This window comes from Diadema antillarum, unplaced genomic scaffold (genome assembly GCF_040938485.1).
Source record: "Diadema antillarum isolate AM-2024a unplaced genomic scaffold, OU_Dant_1.0 seq00001426_RagTag, whole genome shotgun sequence".
Lineage (NCBI taxonomy): Eukaryota > Metazoa > Echinodermata > Echinoidea > Diadematoida > Diadematidae > Diadema > Diadema antillarum.
Window position 1 is genome coordinate 920,641 of NW_027272178.1, and position 14,075 is coordinate 934,715.

Consider the following 14,075-nt stretch of genomic DNA (forward strand, 5'->3'; position numbering starts at 1 on the left):
ACAGATCGGACCTGAAATGAGAGAGAAAATGAATTTACATTTTCTAATTTTTTACAGAATCAGTGATACTAGCCATAGCCATATATTCAAATTGGCAGAGTGAACAATGTCATCACTTCACACATCTCCCATTCAACTGAACACAAAGAAATCATCGATATAAAATTTCCTTTTTTAAATGAAATCAATAGGAGTAATTTGTATCCTTCGTCTCAGATTATTGCAGCAATGACTTAACTAGGAGAAAGAGCTTGTACTATTAAAATCATCAAAACCATGACCAAATATTTCTCTGACAGGAGACTTCTATTGAGATGACATCAATGCCTTTTCTAATTTGTCTGTAAGGTTGCAATCGATGTCCATACTCTGAAACATGTGAAACTTTCTTATTCCATGACATAAGATTTTCATACCTCTTGTATTCTGTGGGTCTGAGTTTACTCTGTTCAATGAAGTCAACTTGAACACAGTATGGGATTGCACTTAAAAGATAATAAAGGCATTACCCCTGTTACTATTCTTTATCTGCTGCTCTTTGCATTCATGCAGGGTGTGCCACTTTTATGGAAATAATCCATGTATATTGTGGTAGTAAAAGGTGCGGGTAATATTTCCTTTGATTTAATGTTTGTAACAAACAAACAAAAAAACTTTGGTTGCTTGAAATTCTTACAGAGAAATGTGATAGACATTCTAATTACCATCTTATGATCAACTACAACCATTAATCTTACCATAAGTTAATGTCATGCAAGATTCAGCTTCCCAAAATACTACAGAAGAAACCTCACATCTATAATTTTGAATGAAAGTTAAGTGTACACTGCGCCAGTAATTTTCTGTTTCTTCTGCACTACAGAATATTATAGGCAGGGCTGCACACTAACCCATTTTTTCTGCTGGTCCAACCTGTCTCTGTTGGACCGGTAAATGCCCCGTTTTACCATTTTTTGCCGGTCCGAACAGAAAATTTACCGGTCAACAACAACAACCTAAAAAAACATGAAATGACTTGCAAACTTATTTTCTTGTTTTTTATGGACTTACCCCCCACCCATGTACATTTTACAGATTAATTTTTTTTTTTAAACTTGCATTATTTATTGCAAAAAAAAATTAAAAAAAGATAGGAAAAAATAGAATGTTTGTTTGTGAATTACAGTGTAAAATGATAATGAACAAAATCAGATTGTATCAAATGCGTTTGTGACTTTTTCTAAACATCAGCACACGAACTTGCTGCGTAACCTGCTCTTGGTGGTCAGTTGGATTGCGACGATTTAATGAATTATTTTAGCTGTGATATTTTCTGATGCACGCGCTACAAGGGGTTCTTTATTTTTCTCCCGATAATCTATTCGCATTTGTGCATGCGTTCTTGAAAGGTACACGACATGCAGGGCCGAATTTGCGATCCTTTTTGCGCCCATTTCCACCTAAAATATTAGCGGGATTGTAACGATTTCAGAAATTACTTCATCTGTAATATTTTCTGATGCAAGCGCCAAAAGAGGTTGAAAATGTGTCCTTTATTTTTTCCCGACAAACTCTTCGAATTTCGTAAGTGCGTTCTTAAAAAGATGCACCACATGGCCAAATTCATGATACTTTTTTTTGCCTATTTCTACCTCAAATATCAGCGGGATTGTGACGATTTCATAAATTACTTTGGCTGTAATCTTTTATGATGCACGCGCCGAAAGGGGTTGAAAATGTGTCCTTTATTTTTTCCCAATAAACTCTTCGAATTTCGTAAATGCGTTCTTACAGATGTTCCACACAGCAGAATTCATGATACTTTTTGCGCCTATTTCTACCTCAAATATCAGCGGAATTGTGGCGATTTCACGTATTACTTCGGATGTAACTTTTTGTAATGCACGCACCGGCAAGAATGGTGGAAAATGCGTTCTTTATTTTTCTCCCCATAATCTCTTCGCATTCCGCACATGCGTTCTACGACACGGCCGAATTTACGATCATTTTTGCGCCTGTTTCTACCTCAAATATCAGCGGGATTGCGATGATTTCATGAATAACTTCGGCAGTAATCTTTTATGATAAACGCGCCAAAATGGGTTGAAAATGTGTCCTTTATTTTTCCCGGATAAACTCTTCGCATTTCGTAATGCGTTCTAAACAGATATACGACACGGCCAAAAATCATGATTCTTTTTGCGCCTATTGTTTCCTCAAACTTCAACGGGATTGCGATGATTTCATGAATTATTATTCGACCGTAATCTTTATGATGCACAGGCCAAAAGGGGTTGAAAATGTGTCCTGTATTTTTCTCCCAATAATCTCTTCGCATTTCGTACATGCGTATACGACACGGCCGAATTCACGATCCTTTTATCGCCTATTTCTACATTAAATATCAGACGAATTGTGGCAATTTCATGAATTACTTCAGATGTAATCTTTTGTGATGCACGCACCAGCTAGAATGGTTGAAAATGCGTTCTCTATTTTTCTCCCCATAATCTCTTCGCATTCCGTACATGGCGTTCTTGAAAGGTATACGACATGGCCGAATTCACGATCCTTTTTGCGCCTATTTCTACCTCAAATATCAGCGGGATTGCGATGAGTTCATGTATGACTTCGGATGCAATCTTTTATGATGCACGCGCTGAAAGGGGTTGAAAATGTGTCCTTTGTTTTTTCCCAATAAACTCTTCGAATTTCGTAAGTGCGTTCTTACAGATGTTCCACACAGCAGAATTCATGATACTTTTTGCGCCTATTTCTACCTCAAATATCAGCGGAATTGTGGCGATTTCACGTATTACTTCGGATGTAACTTTTTGTAATGCACACACCGGCAAGAATGGTGGAAAATGCGTTCTTTATTTTTCTCCCCATAATCTCTTCGCATTCCGCACATGCGTTCTACGACACGGCCGAATTTACGATCATTTTTGCGCCTGTTTCTACCTCAAATATCAGCGGGATTGCGATGATTTCATGAATAACTTCGGCAGTAATCTTTTATGATAAACGCGCCAAAATGGGTTGAAAATGTGTCCTTTATTTTTCCCGGATAAACTCTTCGCATTTCGTAATGCGTTCTAAACAGATATACGACACAGCCAAAAATCATGATTCGTTTTGCGCCTATTGTTTCCTCAAACTTCAACGGGATTGCGATGATTTCATGAATTATTATTCGGCCGTAATCTTTATGATGCACGGGCCAAAAGGGGTTGAAAATGTGTCCTGTATTTTTCTCCCAATAATCTCTTCGCATTTCGTACATGCGTATACGACACGGCCGAATTCATGATCCTTTTATCGCCTATTTCTGCATTAAATATCAGACGAATTGTGGCAATTTCATGAATTACTTCAGATGTAATCTTTTGTGATGCACGCACCAGCTAGAATGGTTGAAAATGCGTTCTCTATTTTTCTCCCCATAATCTCTTCGCATTCCGTACATGGCGTTCTTGAAAGGTATACGACATGGCCGAATTCACGATCCTTTTTGCGCCTATTTCTACCTCAAATATCAGCGGGATTGCGATGAGTTCATGTATGACTTCGGATGCAATCTTTTATGATACACGCGCCAAAAGGGGTTGAAAATGTGTCCTTTATTTTTCCCCGATTAACTCGTCGCATTTTGTAAATGCGTTCTTAAAAGATACACGACACGGCCAAAAATCATGATTCTTTTGCGCCTATCGTTTCCTCAAACTTCAACGGGATTGAGATGATTTTATGAATTATCACTCGGCTCTATAATCTTTACGATGCACGGGCCAAAAGGGGTTGAAAATGTGTGCTGCATTTTTCACCCAATAATCACTTCGCATTGCGTACATGCCTATATGTCACGGCCGAATTCACGGTCCTTTTAGCGCCTATTTCTACATCAAATATCAGCGGGATTGCGATATGTCATTAATTATTTCGGCTATAATCTTTTGTGATACATTCACCAGAAGGGTTGAAATGCGTTCTTTATTTTTCTCCCGATAATTTCTTTGTATTTGGCGTTTTCAAAATTATACATTGCATGCAGGGCTGAATTCGATATTCTTTTTGCGCCTATTATTGTTTACTCAAATTCCAACGGGATTGTGAAATTTTCATGAATTACTATTCGGCTGTAATTTATATGATGCAAGCGCCAAAAGGGGTGAAAATGTGTCCTTTATTTTTCTCCCGCTAATCTTTTCCCATTTCGTACATGCGTTCATATCTACAAGGTATACGACACGGCCGAATTCACGATCCTTTTTGCGCCTATTTCTACCTCAAATATCAGCGGGATTGTGGCGATTTCATGAATTACTTCGGATGTAATCTTTTGTAATACACGCACCAGAAGGGTAAAAATGTCTTTTTTATTTTTCTCCCGATAATCTCGTCGCATTTGTGTATGCGTTTTTGATAACCAAGACGGCATGCAGGACTGAATTCAAGATCCTTTTTTTGCGCCTATTATTTCCTCAAATTTCAACGGGATTGCGTTGATTTCATGAATTGTTATTCGGCTGTAATCGTTTATGATGCACTCACCAAAATATTAATTTGTGAAATGACTGTACAAAATGAAAATAAACGCAGTCAGATCCATTTACTGTATCGCTGAATATCGAATGTGTTTTTACTTTTTCTAAAAATCGACACAAGTAAATTAGTTCTAACATAACTGCCACGCTGCTGCGAAGCCGGGATCGGATCGATCTTGCGTTAAAAAATCATGTGTAAAATGACCCAGAAATGTGTGCGCTTCTTTCAATGCTTCTTGTCTGGCATGACCGCCGATCGCAAGCAAACGAGAAGCAGTTACACTGTACATGCTTTGCATCGTTTGCTTTGCATGTATTGCATTGCATGGCAGTGCGTGAGCAGCGCCAAATGCGCAAGCGAGCGCGATTGTAACTGGTCGACTGCTAGTGCTCAAAACTATGTTTACTGTACAAATTGCACCGGTAGACATAAACGAAAACTTGCATAAAACTTGTTGAACAGTGCGATATCTTGCATTCTGTTTCTCCCTGATCGGGGCTGCTCTTTTCCTTTCTACTGACCCCACCAATGCTTTTTTTTTTTTTTACTGGTCATGTCGGACCGGTAACTTGTGGATTTCCTGAAAAGTTACCGGTCCGACAGTGACTTTTACCGGTCTTTGACCGTCGGACCGGCGCCAGTGTGCAGCCCTGTTATAGGTGATGTACAAAGTACATTGTAGTACCTTCGAGCTTGAAATTCCAAGCTGCAAAATTAAAACAAATAATGGGAATGCTGCTCTCAAACATGAGCACTGCAGAAGAAACAAAAAAAAATCTAACTAATCCTCATGTATCAGGAGAAAACTGATCAAGCCACTTTTTATTTTTGTACAAAACACCAGGGAGGTGCCACCTCCCTGCATAAACATTGTACAATGTACACAAATGGTACAATAACATCATACATCAAGTGGATTCTCATAGGTAAAAGCACTGCACTAATCACTGCCTATACTTTATACTTCTCAGTTTTGTGAATTTGCAAGCTGACCAATAATGGCAAGATTAACAACAGGGAATAATTTTCCTTCTCAAAACTGAACATCAATTTTAGTCAATATACATGTATATTTTGAACAAAATGGTATGCAACTCCATGTTACAAAATTGCTACTCAAATGAAATTTTGTATGGCAGTCCTATTCAAAATGCCTCTATAGCAAATTGTTAAAATTTATTCCATGAATATCTAAGTTTTACTTTCTTTAATACAAATGCATTGTATTCCACAACCACGGTGGTGCTAATTGCTAACTGTTCCCTTGAGAGGTGATAGCACTTCTTAGTTTTTTCTCATGTCATCAATGTGGTCCTACAAATTGTAGACAGCGAATTCAACTACTCCTGAAATTGTCGTACACGACCCAATTACATGCGAAATATATGGTTTGCATGTACAATTTATGTATGTGTACAGTGTACTTTCTATGCATATCAATCCCCATTTTTTTTAACTTGACTCGAAAATAAGCCTACTCTATTACAGTGTATCTCTTTTATCTTGTATTTTTTGGTGCACTTGGATATTGTTATATTCAGGTGCAATGTATCAAGCAATACAATAATGATATAACCACTTTCTTCACAGAAAATATTATGTCATGTTGCCATAAAACCAGATTTACAGGTATACTTTAGTGTCTTCTACTCCAATAATGCCCAGTGGCAAGTGCCCTTGTACATAACATATTGGTTACGTTAGTCTAAATTTGTTCTTAATGACATTAGTACAGCAGGTACACTGTGTACACACCCCAATACAGTGGGATGTGGTTGACCAGCCAAAAGTACAGCAAATTCCTAGAGATCATGTACCATACAAGCAGTACCTGCAATCATGCATATATGCAGCTGTATATAGGGAATAGCATTACCTACAAAAGTCCGCAAGATGATTTAAACCCAAAAAGGAAAAAAATGTTTGTTCTTTTGTGATGTAAACTTGTATGGCTGAAATAGAAACCAAAAATTAAAATGTGCACCAATGCTAAGCTCCAGTAAAAATACATTATAACTATACATTCAAAAGAGGTAAGACAAAAGGCAAAATAAAGGCAAGACACTGTACATACACTGTATATTCTTTTAAATACAAACTCTGCCTCAGCATACAGATCAATACAGAAGGTAACTACTGTCAGATTAATACAATGTACCCTTGGTGTTGATACCTCTGGTACCACCACTGGGGGTATTTCTTCCCCAAGTGAGTTTCTGTGCCCAAGTGAGTTTTTGTAGATTGTAACTACTATGGAAAGTAGAAAGTTGACCACACCTTTCAGGTGCTCATGCCCACGCAATATTGCAAAACAAAACCACAGCCCAAAATGTTGTCAGGATTCCCATATGACAGCTTTAACATCAAATTAAAAAAAAATAAAAAATCAAATAACAAGTATGCTATTAAAGCAAAGCTTTTCAATCAAATTTCCTTCAAATACTTTTGATAAACAAGTGACTGGAATGCAACGCTTAAAAACATACATTGCACTTAATTGCCCCAAACATTCATATCTACATGTATACCAGAAGTCTTTTTGAAAATCTATCATCTTCAATGAGCTGTTCATTGTGTTTTTCTGAAATTAATCGACCAAAACTTCCATGTATTCAGCTTTAGTATAAACGTACTTGAGATATTTAGTAAATAAAGTCTAGAGTTGAGTTTTCTGTCAAAAAAACAACAGAAAAACTTATCTTACCAAAACTAAATTGGAGCTCTATGATACACAAACAAATAACATATTTCAGCTTAAAACGGAACACTGGGCAAATGATTTATTCTCAATCAAGCTCTGCTGTCCAATCTCTTTAATCAATCATCGGTCTTGCTTTGCAAATACTGTACATATATCACTAGAAAAACCTAGGTACACAATATCATGTGCCAAGAAGTACACGACAGAAGTGTAGGAGGCTCTCATGATATTACAAACAGGTAATGTCATCTTCCATCATCATTTTATCAAGATGTCAACATCATTAACCGACTTGGAGCCATCAATAAAGAGACTTTGACTCATCGACTAAGCACTTAACCACCGATCATTCATCTAACCATCTTCAATTACCTTTGGCTTCCCACTGCTACACTCAGACCATCTCTGAACCAGGCAATCTTGAAACCCTCTGGCGGCTCTGCTTCAACTCTACAGAGGAGTCGAATGGAAGTACCTGCTTCTACCTCCACACTGCTTGGAAATACCTGAGGAATGCCAATCCCTGCAGATGAATTATTAGATCGAAACAAGGAAAGAGAACATGATTCAATTCTTTTAGCCTATTCAGACCATTCAAGACAAGTTTTGTGACTAAATGATGATGTACTGTACAATTCATATCTTGGAAATATATCTTGCATATAGGACAAGAGATACAAGTATATGCTCAGTGAAAAATGACTTGAAATTTTAATTTCCATATTTTTCCTCATTTCTCCTGTGCTTACTGTAAGTTAGGGCACTACAAATGCTGTCTATAGAATACAAAAACCCCAGAAAGAACCAGTATTCATTCAAGAGTAAAGATTTATTTCTTTGGCCTAAGAAACATCCCCCCCCCCCAACACACACACACACACACATATGCACACATGTAGTATTTTATCATCATGTACTGTCAGTGGTGCCTGACAGAACATTGGACTTCTGTTTGTTAAAACGATGGGAAAGATAAGACAGTTTACAAAGGTCATAACAACATTCTATTACTGCATTGATCATACAAAATATTACACAGAAGTTATCGAAACTTCTTATGGCAAACTTCATGGATACTGAACCCCAGAAAATAAAAAAATACCAGTATTCATTCAAGAGTCATGATTTGTTTGTCCTAGGAAACATCCCCTCACACCCCCCCCCCCCACCACACACACACATACACCCATCCATACACAGATACAGTGTATGTGTGTATTTTATCATGGTACACATGTCAGTGGTGCCACACAGAACATTGGACTTCTGTATGGGAAAGATACAGCTGTAAAGACGGTTTTCAAAGGTCATAGCAACATTCTATAACTCTGCATTAATCACACAAAATACTACACAGAAGTTACAGAAACTTCTTATTTGCAAACTTCGTGGATACTGTAAAACAAGGAATGCTCGCGTGCATTTTAATTTTGTGAATTTAGCGAGAGCCAAGATTTCCGAAATGAAAATGCATGTAAAAGTTTTTGTCTACTCTCGATGTTTATATGTATTGAATGCCAAAGGCACTTTCATTTTCATGCCGTGAAAAAGGCTCTCCGCTCCACTTCACAAAAATTTCATACCGCAAAAATATCATATTTTACATTGACACTAAAACACTTGAAAATGCATGTATCCCAGACAAATATAATGATTTGAATTTCATGTGATGGAGCATTCTGGACAAAATAACAGAATAAGTCATTGGTTATTGACACTTAAACACTCAAAATTATGTAATACGTATCCAGGAAAATATAAAATTAGTACAGTTGATTACATGTCAGCAATCAGAAATGTAATAGAGTTTTATGTGTACTGCGTGGGGAAATGTAACATGATTAAGATTGTGTTAACCTCAACGTCAACCTCACAAATCTGTTGTAAATATAGCTATATTGTAATTTGTTCACTGTAAGTATTTGTAAGTGTGTCTTTACCTGCCATACAAAAGATGTATGTCCAGAACAGGACCATAGACCTGGTATACACGTACATGTATGTCAACATGTCCTTTGTTTTTACTTATCAATAAAGACATGATTACAAACTGTAGCGTGGGAAAATATGCACACCAGGAAGGATGGGTTATGGTCAATGTGACTGCCATGGGATGACCTTTTGTACAATTGTACTTTATTTCTTGAAAATTGTGGTGATGTCCAATACAACTGCAGAGTACTACTCAATACAAGATTATATGCATACGAGAATAATGCATTTGAATCCAAAGAAAAGTCCACCATAGACTCTATGCTACCCTTGTGATAAGCCCAGTACATAGAGATGTATCACATTCACTTCAATTCATCCCCAGTGCTTTTTTTTAAAGATTCTGTTGCTAAGAGACAGGATACTAGAAGCAATACATTTTGTATGTCAGTATAGAAACTAAACACCATCCATTCCAATAGGTGCAAATGCGTATTACACTGTACAGTGTATTTCCATTTCTCTTCTGTTTGGAGTGTGATAATAGCAAAAATGTTTGGAGCCTCATAAATGTGTTTATTGCATAATTTTGTATTTATAGAGAGTTGCTACAATTGTACATTGTATGCATCAAATTTTCTCCTGTTTGTGTTTTATTAATAATACTGTATGATCTAGTATGAAATACTAAAACATTTTGTGTCACTGGCAATATGAAGCCAAGGAATAATTTCTATACACCAGGACCTAGACACGCAAAATGTACACTCTACCTCACTTGAAGATCCAGTACACATTTTTGTTGTAGCTTAGTGTGTGAAGATAGGCCTACAGATGCATATTGCTGCAGTGACACAAAACCCAGCGAGCAGATATGGGGCAAAGTCACTGCAGGAAGAGGGGTGGGGGAGTGGTGGATGCTCTGGACTTGAGCCAACATTTTGCAGAGTTCATGGCCACAAGAATTCATTACTATCCTACCTACTGCAGTGTGTATATGTTTGCGCCTGGTGTGCATGTGTTTGTGTGTGTGTGGATGTGCCTGTGTATGAGGGCAGAGAGCATGCACATTTTTTGTGCGAATGTCTATGTGAAATGACTGGAGAGCAAGCATCAGTGTGTAGTGGAATTGGTAAAATTGCAAACCAGTTGGCTAGACCCTGAGGAAAATTGCTATCTGCACCTATCCCTTCCATGTTTGTCTACCCTGTTCCTGCACTCGTTGCTGCAGAAAGTAGTGCCTGTGCTCTGTGCATGTAAACATCCTTTACACAGATGGCAAAAAATAATACCCTTTGCATAGCCCTGGCAATATCTTTAGCAAGCTCCATACAATTGTAATGCACATGCAGTGACTTTCAGACAGCAGTGTACCATAAATAAGAGACCTGTCATGTACAAAAGCTCTCCATTTTGTCATGTTTCCAGGAAATGCATATATTTTGCATACGGTAAATGCATGGATGTACAATGTACATGTATTTTGAGAGTCTTTATATTACAAATTTCTCAAGTTAAACAACATGTACAAAATTACCAACCCTGATCCCAAAAGAGCTATTGATTTTTACTGTTTACACAGCAGCAAAAGTACATCTGTACATTATGTACACTGTACATTGTACATTATACATGCATTGCGTGTGAACATGATACAATGTGTACTGCACACTTGTGTTAAATCATGTTTACTATGTAAGTGCATACATGTACTAGTACATTGTAACTAGCACAAGTACCGGTACCATGAATGTTTGCTTCACTCGAATGATCTTTGAATTACTTTAGGAATGCATTGTATTACGGGCAATTCTCACGTTCACATTTTAAAGTATAAACACTGTTGTATGGCATTTTTGTTTTCAATGCAGGATCGCTACTTTCGCTTCTTGAAAATGAGTGAATTATACTGATTTCTCCATCCATTAATGCTGTACTCCATGACTGCAAATTTAACCACTAACAAAAACGTCAGGAAATCCCGATTCCCCCCTCCCCCCCCCCAAAAAAAAAAAAATAGATTAACTACAATTGTATAAAACTATACGGCATATACAGTGCATTCCTTTACAGACTGTAGAATGACCATGGTTATATTGTAAACGAAACTCTTGTTACACAGAATTCAGGTTCAAAAATCATCATTTATATAAAAGTATGTAAACTGTTTAGCCAAATATAATGTAATAAAAGAAAAATGCCGGTCCCATAGACTTCGTTCTAAAGGGAGTTGCCTATACGGTACACTGAAAAGAGCTATTTAATAATAGGGAGGCTCCTCTATGCAGTATAGTAAATTTCTACACACAGCATTCATTTGAATTCTGAAGAGAAACTGTGACTGTTTTCTAACAATGTTTGCTTCACTGACATTACTACACATACCCCTTTTAGAAAAGTTAAACTTGATACACTGTTTTTATGGGCCCCATTGCATGAAATGAAACATGTTTGATAATAACCCACATCCTTCTATTGAACATCAACTCACATGCAGAGGATGACAATGACTACCTCTTTAATAGCAAACATTTTCCTGGCTATTTTGAAATGGTTATCGTCTAGTCATACACACAGCTGGTGCATCTCATTACAAATAGCTCTCCAAAGCAAGAGAGCTTTTTGTTCAGCCTGTACACATCTCACCTCATTACACAAAATAGTTGCACAGTGTATCACACACATGTTTGAAGCAATGCTAAAGTTTAAAAATGTTTGAAGAATGCTCAAAAGCATTTCCAGAGGTGTACTGGTGAGAAAGCAAGCAAATTAAGTTCATGTACAAAATTGTACAATGAACACACTGATATTCACTAGCATTCGTCAGTATCGACTGGATTAGCCCTGAGTTATGCTTACAATGCAGGGCTCGAATTAATCGACGGCCATCAACGGCCATGGCCAATCCATGGAGCTACTAACAGAGTAGCTCCATGGCCAATCGATGCCTCTTTGGTTGGCCGTGAAGCCCCTAAGAAAAATTGTCTTTTCATGGCCATAAAATTTACCTGCCATTTTTCTTTTGGCCATCATGCCCCTGTGGTCAAAGGCTTGCCCTTTTTCTTTTGGCCGTCATTTCTCCATCATATCACGCATATCAAAAGACCAATTGATTTATTCAGACTTCTTTTACATTAACGCCGTATCACTAGTATCAATTGCGTGTTATACTGCAATTCTGGTACCGAAGTGCCTTTCATTGCACACTACTTGTCATTTTCGAGAAAAAAAAAATGGCCTTGGTGCCATTTTGACCAGAAGTAGCTGCCCCTTAAAAGTGGCCTTAATGCCCCTTGAAATTTTGGGGCATCCAAGGCCAATTTGCCATACGCTGAAAGTGTCCCTTTTAAAAATGGCCTTGACCTTCCAATATCTTATTTCAAGCCCTGCAATGCACAAATATACCTCAGAAGACACATATGATCGGACAAAACTACAATAGTAGTACACAGTAAATTTCTATCATACTACTGTGTAGGCCTACATAATGTATGTACAGTACAGTGTATGAACTATAAGAATAATAATGATAACAATAATAATAATAATAATAAGAAGAAGAAGAAGAGGAAGAAGAAGAAGACAGATGATAATGATAACAATCACAATAATAATGATAATAATAATGATAAGACTAATAATAATAATATTAATAATAATAACAATGTCTTCTTGCCCAGGGTAGCTTCATACAAGTTGTAAGTGCTTTAACGGGGCTAGCAATCCGGAGGACTCGGGTTCAAATTCTGATGGAATCCCATTTTCTTTGCTCATTTTTCCACTAATCAGCCCCAGCGATACGGTGCAAAACATGTAACTCACCAATAAGAGGCCAAAGCTTTTGAATTCATAACGGTCATCGAGCACTGTGCAGAGGGAAGGACAAAAAAAATCTTTAAAGTTCACCTCCTATCTCCCTTATTTTACCGCCCAGTCCCTTGAAACTTCACACATATATCTAATATGGATATATCATCCTTCACATGATTTTTGGGAGAAAGTGCTGATGTATCTTTCAAGATATGTGTGTTTTTCTGTTTGAGTCAGCCATGGGAAAGGGTTACGATTTTTTCTGGACATACATTGTAGTCTGCGCCTGCATGCATTTGATTAACATATATTGGCTAGTCTGTATACACCAGACTCACTACCTGTGAAGTTTCGTGTTGGAGCAATTAGTAGTTAAGTGAAAATAAGAGCAAAAAGACAACCAAATTTAAGAGAAAATACTGGACATGTACAACTAGATCATCCTCCTGCACATGTGTTCTCTACTGGTCAGTAGCCAGAAGTCAGTAGCCAGTTGGTCAATAGCCAATCAGCGGTGGCAGGTTCGGCGCAATGCGACAGGTTTCGGTTTTCGGTCCACAGGGTGGTGAGTGGGCAAGACAGGAACCCTGCAATGTGCTTCTACTGTTTCACGCAGCACGAAAACCGATACATCGGACTGCGTACTGCTTATGCTATGGATTTTACATGGGTCATAAGTGACAGTGATCTCGATTTTTTCTGGACATATCCGTGCGCCAAATGATACAGAAAAGATATTTGGAACACAGTATGGATATACTACCATAATCATTTATACCGAAGTTTCATTTCGGAGCAATGAAGGAAAATGTGAAAAAATAACACTTGTTTTGAGACCAAATTTTCTGTTTTGGAAACTACCTAAGTTTCAATGTTATTTTCACACGTTTATCCTCCATAAAACCCAAAATAACCAACATTGCGAGTTAGAGAATAGTTTCTTCTTCAATTTGCTGTATAGATTTAATCATTTGATGGCTTCTGAGGTGAGATATTGATATTGCGTGTCTAGGGCAATTACCCCCTGGGCAATTACCCCGGACCCTCCCCTGGCCTTAATCCTAATCCTAATCCTGAACCTAATCCTAACCCTAACCCAAACTTC

The 14,075-nt window shown here is 37.5% G+C and overlaps 1 pseudogene; it reads right to left on the minus strand.

The window, feature by feature from the left end:
• LOC139709341 (protogenin B-like) overlaps positions 1–14,075 on the minus strand; it is a 72,952-nt pseudogene that overhangs the window by 36,196 nt on the left and 22,681 nt on the right.